Source organism: Belonocnema kinseyi, chromosome 8 (genome assembly GCF_010883055.1).
Source record: "Belonocnema kinseyi isolate 2016_QV_RU_SX_M_011 chromosome 8, B_treatae_v1, whole genome shotgun sequence".
NCBI lineage: Eukaryota > Metazoa > Arthropoda > Insecta > Hymenoptera > Cynipidae > Belonocnema > Belonocnema kinseyi.
Genome location: NC_046664.1, coordinates 96,426,113 through 96,435,056, shown reverse-complemented (window position 1 = coordinate 96,435,056; position 8,944 = coordinate 96,426,113).

The following is an 8,944-nucleotide window of genomic DNA, read 5'->3' as shown; positions in this document are numbered from 1 at the left end:
AGATTGGAATTTTTCGTTTTCAAAAAATCCACTTTTTACCAATTATCTCAAAAACTACAAAACCTATAAATTTTTGCAAAAGGAAAAAAAGATGCGCCTTGATATTCTCTACAAGTATCAGTCTTTAAAATTGAAATTAGATTGATTTTTAAAATTGACACTAAGGACAATACTTCTCAGGCTGAATCAGGCCGTGTCCCCTTTTGGTTGCCAGCGGTTCAATTACAGACCTTTTTTCTCGGGGTTCGATGATTTCGGAGAACGCCATGTGCGCGTACGGATCTCTTCAAACGTTTTCAGCTGTCCATAATTTGAGCTTGCAGTTAGCGGTCAGTTACGGCTCTATTCCAAATCACGACTGGCCAAATTTTGCACTTAACGGCGTTTTTCCAAAATCGAGCATTAAATATTTTAAAAGTTATTACAAATTTTTTAAAATTATTTTAATAATCCAGTGCATCTTTTCTTCCCGATTCCAACGATATAAAAAACTCATTTTTCGATTTTTTGCATTTAACGGTGTTTTCTCAAATTACGGCGGAATGAGCATCTACGTAACCCCCCCGTTTTCTATCCGGCCTCCGCAATTATTAAAAAACATTTTAAATTATTATAATTATGCGAGGGCGATTTGCCGACACGCGCGTGCCGACACGACGTGAACCGCATATGCGACGCATGTAAGGTCACATAAATCAGCATTTTCACCATCACGACGTGTGGATCATTCTACACATCGTGTAAGCACCATGCGGGCTTAGTGCCGGCATATTGTTATCTGGGGACAGTTGTAATCTTTCTGTGGAAAATTTTGCATGCCTGTAGTTGCTGAGGCAGACAGGTTCCAAATTTCTTATTTTCAAATTAGTTATTACAAAATTACAAGTTTTATCGATTGCAAAATTTTAATCCTTAAAAGATGTCTACTTTTTCGTCCTCATCTAGCTACCTGATTCCTGGAAATGGCAGGCCTTACCGGTGTGGTCCATAGTTTATAGAGGTCGGAGTATAAAACACAACAAAATTCACAAACGAAAGCTTTGGTAATTTTGACCCTGGCAAATGTTAACCCTTGTGTGCACACGCAACTTTATCCACGTTGTCCGCACACCCAGGGTACCCGTGTACCCACCCAGAGCTGGACAGTATTTCACAAAAATTTATTTGAGGTATCTGAAATACAAACTACATTCAAACAAAATACATTTAAAATACCTCACGAGGAAAATACAATTAGCGGATGTAGTTCAAATACAACTACAAAATACATACCAGTATTTTGAAATATTATTTGAACTACATGTTAGAATTGTATTATGTAGTTGAGGTATTTTGTATATTTCCTTGAAAACACTTTATAATATTAGCATATAAAAATTAGATTAGAAATCCCTAGAGTGTATAATAAGCATAGGAATTTCATGATCAAAAGGGGGGAGTGCAAGAGAGGGACAAAGAGAGGATTGAGTGGGGAGAAAGAGAGAGGAGAGAATGGAGAGAGAATACCGCATTAAGTGGAACTTGGAGAGGGGTTGTGAGAGAAAAAATCTGGAATCAATTTGAGGGCGCTGAACCCTTGTGGTACATTATGCTGCACATTAGAGTTATGTGATGCACATGGCTGCGCAGTAGAGTTCCGCGATGTTAATATATGCTCAGTACAGTTCTACGATGCGCATATATGCACAGTAGAGTTCTGTGATGTGCGTGACTGTGCAGTTTAGTTATGCGGTGCGCATGGCTGCGCAGTAGAATTCCGTGATACGCATACATGCGCAATAGAGTTCTGTGAATTGCATGACTGCGTTGTAGAGTTCTCTGATGTTCATGGATGCGCAGTAGAGTTCTGCGATGCGTATGGCTGCGCAGTGGAGCTCTGTGATGCACATAGCTGTGCGGTAGATCTCTGTGATGTGAATTTCTGCGCATCCGAGTTCTACGATGTGAATATTTGCACAGTAGAGTTATTTGATACGCATGTCTGCGCAGTGGAGTTCTGCTATACACATCGTTGCGCAGTAGAGTTCTGTGGTGTGTATGTCTGCGCAGTAGATTTCTACGATGGGCATGTATGTGCAGTAGAGTTATGTGATTATCGTGACTGAGTAGTAGATTTTTGTTATGATAATTAATGTGCAGTAGAGTTATGTGATATGCAATGCTGCACATTAGAGTTATGTGGTGCATATGGCTGCGTAATAGGGTTATATCGCGCTCACGCTGCGCACGTGGTTCATGTTTTGTTTAGATCTGCGCAGGTGAGTCCTATATTACGCGTGCTACGCATTAGAACCATTAGATTTTTAGGCTTGCGCATAAGAGTCCTCTAGTCAATAGAATTTCGCAGTAAAGATTTATTGTGCGTAGAGATGCGCAGTAGGTTCCGCAGCGCGTAGGGATGCTCGACGGATACGTGTGATACACGCGTGTGCGCAGTAAAGGCATACTGCATGTAGGGGTGCACAATAGGTATACACTGTGGTTAAGGCTGCGCATTGGAGACCTCCGATGTGTAGCAGTACGCATTAGAAATAAATAGCTAGTACATATACGCAATATAGTCTTTAACTATATATAACTACGCCGTGGTCTTACATATTCCATTAAACTGCGCACTAGAGTTATTAAATGTACCAGGATGCGTATCAGGGTTAAGTGATTCCCAGGGCTGCGCAGTAGAGTTCTGGGATGCTCATAGCTGCACAATAGAGTTAGCCATGTTTAGGGTTGTGTATTAGTTCCCCGTGATGTATTTCAACTACATGTTGCATTTTTCGTTTATTCCAATAAATCAACATCAGAAGTAAGTGCCAGAGGCATTTTTAAAACAATATACATACTGTAGCTCGTTTAAAACGAGAAGAGAAGGTGTTCCCGTGAGTGGGTACAGCCTGCGAGATCGCCGTAGTCAGTGCAAATCGTCCTATTTGGTGGTGCGGATGTATAAACACAGATGTCAAGAACTCTCTTGTGTCAAGAACTGTCTTGTGTCAAGAACTCTCTTGTGTTAAGATAGATCTACCTAGTCTTGTCTTGGCACAGCTACAGCCATAAATGCAAGAGATGTCTGTATATCTCCAATGTCTAGCTGCTGATACGGAACCAGACATCATGGTCTTAAAGACATATCTAAACATTCAAGATCAAATATTTTTACCCGGGTACTCGCTCTTCAAATCTGAAGCTGCAGCTTTTAACATTCAAACATATTTGAAATCTCATATTCACACGCATTGAACGCGAACTTTCTATATTCTATTTTGGACATATTTAACGGTTAGGCGTTATATGCGAACTCTCGCATTAAAAAGTATTGTGCTTCCATCTCTACTCTTTAAATCTGAATCAGTGGTATAGTTATAACTAAGAATCAGCGAACTTTCGATGATTCCGACTTTGAGAATATACGAATTGGTCTCAAAACAGTTTACACGAGCACATCTCGTGAGTGAGAAGCAATAAGTTTTAATCTAACGCTTTTTTTAAGTTGTGAATTTATGTAAGGTCGTCATAACTAGAGTAAAGTCTTCAAATATCATATTCGCGCCAATGCAGCGGAAAAATGGTGGGAGAGCCAATTCGTGTGTACTCTCTTAAAATAAAACAGTGAAATATCACTGTTTGAAGCCGCCAGAAGTGTGTCACTAGCCATTAGTGAATTTTCACTGGTTCACTCAGTGAAATTCCGCCACTGAATTAATCAGAAAGATTCATTGGTTTAGTCAGTGGCAGTCCTATGCGTTTTCGTCTGTCAGCTGGTTAAGCATGAAACTAATCATTCATAATTTTTGTGCTGAGCTTTTAAAAACAGTATTTTACTCTCAAAACAAAAAATGAGGGCCAGGCTGCAGTATATTAGGATAAAATATATTTCTTATAACTGTGGGAAGGCCCTTCACTCCGTCAACCTGTCTCGTCGCTTAAATTAAAATCCAAGCGGCCAGGGATTTTCCAGTTTGAAGCGAAAGATACTATATCCCCTACTTATTACAGCCAGACCCCAAATATCTTTTAAACAAACACTAGTATACAAGAAATACCGTTTTCGACAGTTTTAAGTGACACGCGAATTCTCGCTAAATGCAATAACTTGATTCGCGGGGAACGTACGCCTAAACTGTAGTTGCATCCCTTGCTCGCGTGAAGCGCTATATAACTGGTTGAATCTATCATTTAGCGTCAATCGTACATTCAGTAACGCTGTTTCAGTTGATTTACTACCTGGTTCACTCAGTCAAAGCCGGAATATTACTGGTTCATCAGTGATATCTCAAAATAATAATTCGACTAGTGATAATTTCACTTGTCCAGTTTAAGAGAGTATGAACCGGTATAAATTATTTTCAAATTTAGCCAATTCACTTCAATTTACCCAGTTTGAATCAAACTCTAATTTACCGAAATACGCTATCGCGAATATAGTTAAGGGCTTTTCTAGCCATTCGAATTCGTAAAGTGTAACCAAAGCGCTGACCATTAATGATGATTTGTAAATAAATTAATGACTCCCGTAGTTCAGTGTTCGTCCTCTGGACTTATAGTTAGGATTACTGGTTCGAGTCTCGAAGCAGGCAATTTTTATTGATGTTTTCGAAATGAATCAACTCAACCACAAGTTAAGGTGGATTGACAAGCATTCAATTTGCGCTGGCTGCATTCGTTTTAACCAATTATAAAATAAAATTCCAGAGAATTAAAGAGCGTGAACTCGCCCCAATTATTTTTTCATTAAGGTGCGATGTTTGTATATTGGTTCAAGATTGCTTCCATAAAGCACTTGAGTACTTTAGGTCGGGGGGTAGATGAAAGAGCACGATGGTTTATATGGTCGGGGTCTGAGTCAGAGCTACTTAATTTTGCACTGAGGTATTTTTTAATAATATATTGTGTACCTAGGAAACAATAGAGGATAAACAGACGTTTGCCTCCTTGGTGCACGTATGTGCAGAAAACAATTTTAATTTTTACTTACTGACACACACACACGCACACATATTATTCGATTTCATTTCCTTTGGTATCGAACAGAAGGACGTATGACACAGCCAACGGACGCGTCCTCAGGTTGCATATAGTGGACCCCTGTACGAAAAGATTCTGCTGAATATGATTATAGTAATTAATAAGCAGTCGCGAATAGTTGTCCAGGGGTGGTCCCTCAGGTATTAATTCCCAAGCGGATGCGTAACAACCATTTCAAAAGCTGAATAGCGTATGGATGGGGTGCTTTAAACGATGAATCTGGGTTACCGGGCGACCTCTTAGAGTATGCACTTTTATCCTTGCATGCAGAACTCTACAAAAATGGATGAACCGTTTTCCTAGCACTCGTAAGAACAACAATGATAACATGAAACCCAGTAAGTGCGCTTCAATAGAATCGAACACGCAGGGCTTCCGACAATGGGTCGGACAACAATGCCGAGTTTCCTAGAGTTGGGGCAGCAAATCAAGACAAAGTCAATACGATGGACCGACAAAATTTCAATACTTTTAAATGGACGGATCGGCTGAGGAACGACCTGCTGGAGTGCTGCGATACCAGTTTGTCCCCTAAACGAAAAGCTTAAATGGCACGACTGCATGGTCTGTAGTGCGATAAGTACCCAGAGCTCTCGCACTTTTTGCATTAACTTCTGCAAAACAGTGCCTACGACATCCGGAAAAGGGACAAAAACCATAATCAGGCATCCAATAGAACAAAAGCAATGATTTAGAACCAGAAGAAACATCAACATCCAGGTTTCTTTCAAGGCCAAAGATCTGGCCGAATCGGATGCACGCTCTGCAGCTGTCAACGGGAATATCTTGGCTTAAATTGTGGCAACTATAGTCGATATGACATCGTTTTGGGATGTCAAAATAAAACCGTCCGTGCCCGAATGTAATCCGGGTGATAAAAGGTAAGCAAACTATAGCTCAAGCGACATAAACAGATTCTTCATATTTTCGTGGAAGATGCCGTGCATCCTCTTGTCGAAGAGCTGTTGGCAGAGTTGGCCAAGTATTTTAGCAGCGTTCTCAGCTAATTTGTAAAGAAACGATCCGCTGCCCATGTCCTCGTGTTTCCTGGCCATTTCAACAAAATGATCGCGTCCATTTGCAACTAAATGTACTGTACTTAGAATGATCATTTTGTGAAGACATTCGAGATTCAACATTCCGCAAACATCAAAATCATCTAGCCATCAAAATGGCTAGAGATGTAAAGTCGCGGAACAGAAGAACAGAAGAAAAATCACAAAGTTTCAAAAAACACTTTATCTTTGTAAATAATTACTGCACAGAAAAGTGTTCCACGGGTGAGTGAAACTAGACTCACTTTCCTGTAATTATAAAAAAGAACATTATCCTACCTGTGATAGGTCATGAGTTATGACCCCTCAAAGTTGGCCATTTTAGCCTGTTTTTACGGGCAAAAAAGTGGACTTCAGTTTTTTCCAAATAAATCCTGCCAAGTTCAGTTTACGTTGATTGTGCCACAGGATAAAATAGAGTCTACAAAAATCTGGGTATATCTAAAAAAAATCTTTTAGACCTATTCTTTTCTTAATTGTAATTTTTCAAAAATTTCATTTTTTTGCATTTTTGACTAAAATCGAAGAATTTATGTTTTCGCAAAATATCTCATTTCCTGCGAATCCCACCACAAAGTTCCTAGACGGTCATATTTCGGAATTTTTGTCACAAATAAGTGTATATGATTCATTTATCATGTATAATACGTCTTTTGACATTAATAAATAAATAATTACTTATAACAAAAGCTTGCTATCACTACTTATGTTTACTTTTTGGCCATTTTTTAGCATTTTTGTGAAAAAAGTCACCGTAATTGATTAAAAATGTGTAATATGGTTTTTATCCATAAGCAAATATTTTTATTCATAATTTTTTATAACAAAATATTACTATAACCACCGTTGAGTACTTTTTGACTACTTTTAACAGCAAAAAATTACTTATCATTGATTAAAAATTTGATACATATTTTTTATTAATAAACGAACAGTTTTTTAATAATATACAAATACTTTTTCAATAATAAGAAAACTTTTTTAATAATTGCACTAGCGGTCAAAAGTTTGGGTTCACCTCTTTTTTGACAATTGACTAAGTTCTCTTAATTTTAATTATGTCAAAGCTAAAATGTTGGCTCCTTAAAGGTTTAAATGCTCTCAAAATTCTGTATAAAATGAACCCAGGTTGAAACCTATTGGTCTATTCTTCGAGTAGATATTGCAAAAATAGTATAAATTTCAATGTTTTCTTAAATCTGTAATAACTTCCGTAATAATTCATATTTTTTAATTTACCTGGTCTCATTTTAAAGCTATTTTTGCATAGTATGGAAACATCTTATTAGTATAAAACAACTTCAAGTTCTTGCTCTGCCATAATATTTTTTTTTAGTTTTACGATCATAACGCTCTCGTGATACTGTGGAAAAATAGTTTAAGTTCTCGCACTGTAATAAGAAATTTTAAAAAATTTACATTCATAAGCTGTTGTGACAATGTGGAAAATAGCTTTAAAATGAGACCAGGTTAATTAAAAAATATTAATTATTACGGAAGTTTCTACAAATTTAAGAAAACATTGAAATTTACACCATTTTTGCAATATTTACTCGAAAAATAGACAAATAGGCTTCATCCTGGGTTCATTTTATACAGAATTTTGAGAGCATTTAAACCTTTAAGGAGCGAACATTTTAACTTTGACATAATTAAAATTAAGAGAACTTAATCAATTGTTAAAAAAGAGGTGAACCCAAACTTTTGAGCGTTAGTGCATTTATTATAAAATATTGTCATAATCAAGCTTTTGTTATAAACAATTATTTATTTAATAATGTCAAAACAGGTATTGTACATGATAAATGAATCATATACACTTATTTGTGACAAAAATTCCGAAATATGACCGTAGTTCTACTTTACGGTACGCTCAAGTAGCTCTATGCATGAAGAGGGCCCTTTCCAAGGTCATATCTTGTGACCTATTTGGACTAGGACACTTTTTTTTCGATCTTACGTCAAATTGGCTCTAGTTTCATTTCTTTTCTTGGAACTTTAGGTGGGATTCGCAGAAAATGAGGTACTTGGCAAAAACACAACTTCTTCGATTTTAGTCAAAGATGCAAAAAAAAAAGAAATCTTTGAAACCTTACAATTCCAAAAATAATAGGTCTAAAAGATTTTATTTTTTTTTTAAATATACGCAGATTTTTATAGACTCTATTCCATGCTCTGGCACAATCAACGTAAACTGAACTTGGACGGATTTATTTGGAAAAAACTGAAGTCCACTTTTTTGCCCGTAAAAACAGGCTAAAATGGCCGCATTTGAGGGGTCATAACTCATAACCTATCACAGGTAGGATATTGTTCTTCTTTTGTGATTACAGGAAAGTGAGTCTAGTTTCACTCACCTGTGGAACACTTTTTTGTGTAGTAATTATTTGCAAAGATACACAGTGTTTTTTGAAACTTAGTGATTTTTCGCTTAAAATAAAAAAGGGGGACTTTTCAATGTATCATAACTTGGAACCAGTAGAAGTTAGCGGTTTTTTTAAAAATAAAATTTGTTCAGAATTTTGTTTTCTTTCTTTTTTCTGTTGGAAATTTTGCTCTAAAATGCAATGGGAATTGTCCTTCCACGTAAAAGTAACTTTTGGAACTGTTTGAAAAACAACCGGGTTTGGAAGTTGATCTGTTCTAGCATTTTTGATATGTCAAAAAGGACCCCAAAACGAAACTTTCTCATTAAAAACATTCCTGGTTGGATTTATTGTGGAATTTCACACTTTTTTCCGACGTAATGCCTGGACTATAGGTGTTTCTCGCACCACAGCGCATGCAGCCGCGCTATGTAAACTCTTCTAAAAAAATGTTAAAAGTTATTTTATTATTTTTTTCAATAAGAAATATAAATAAGCCAC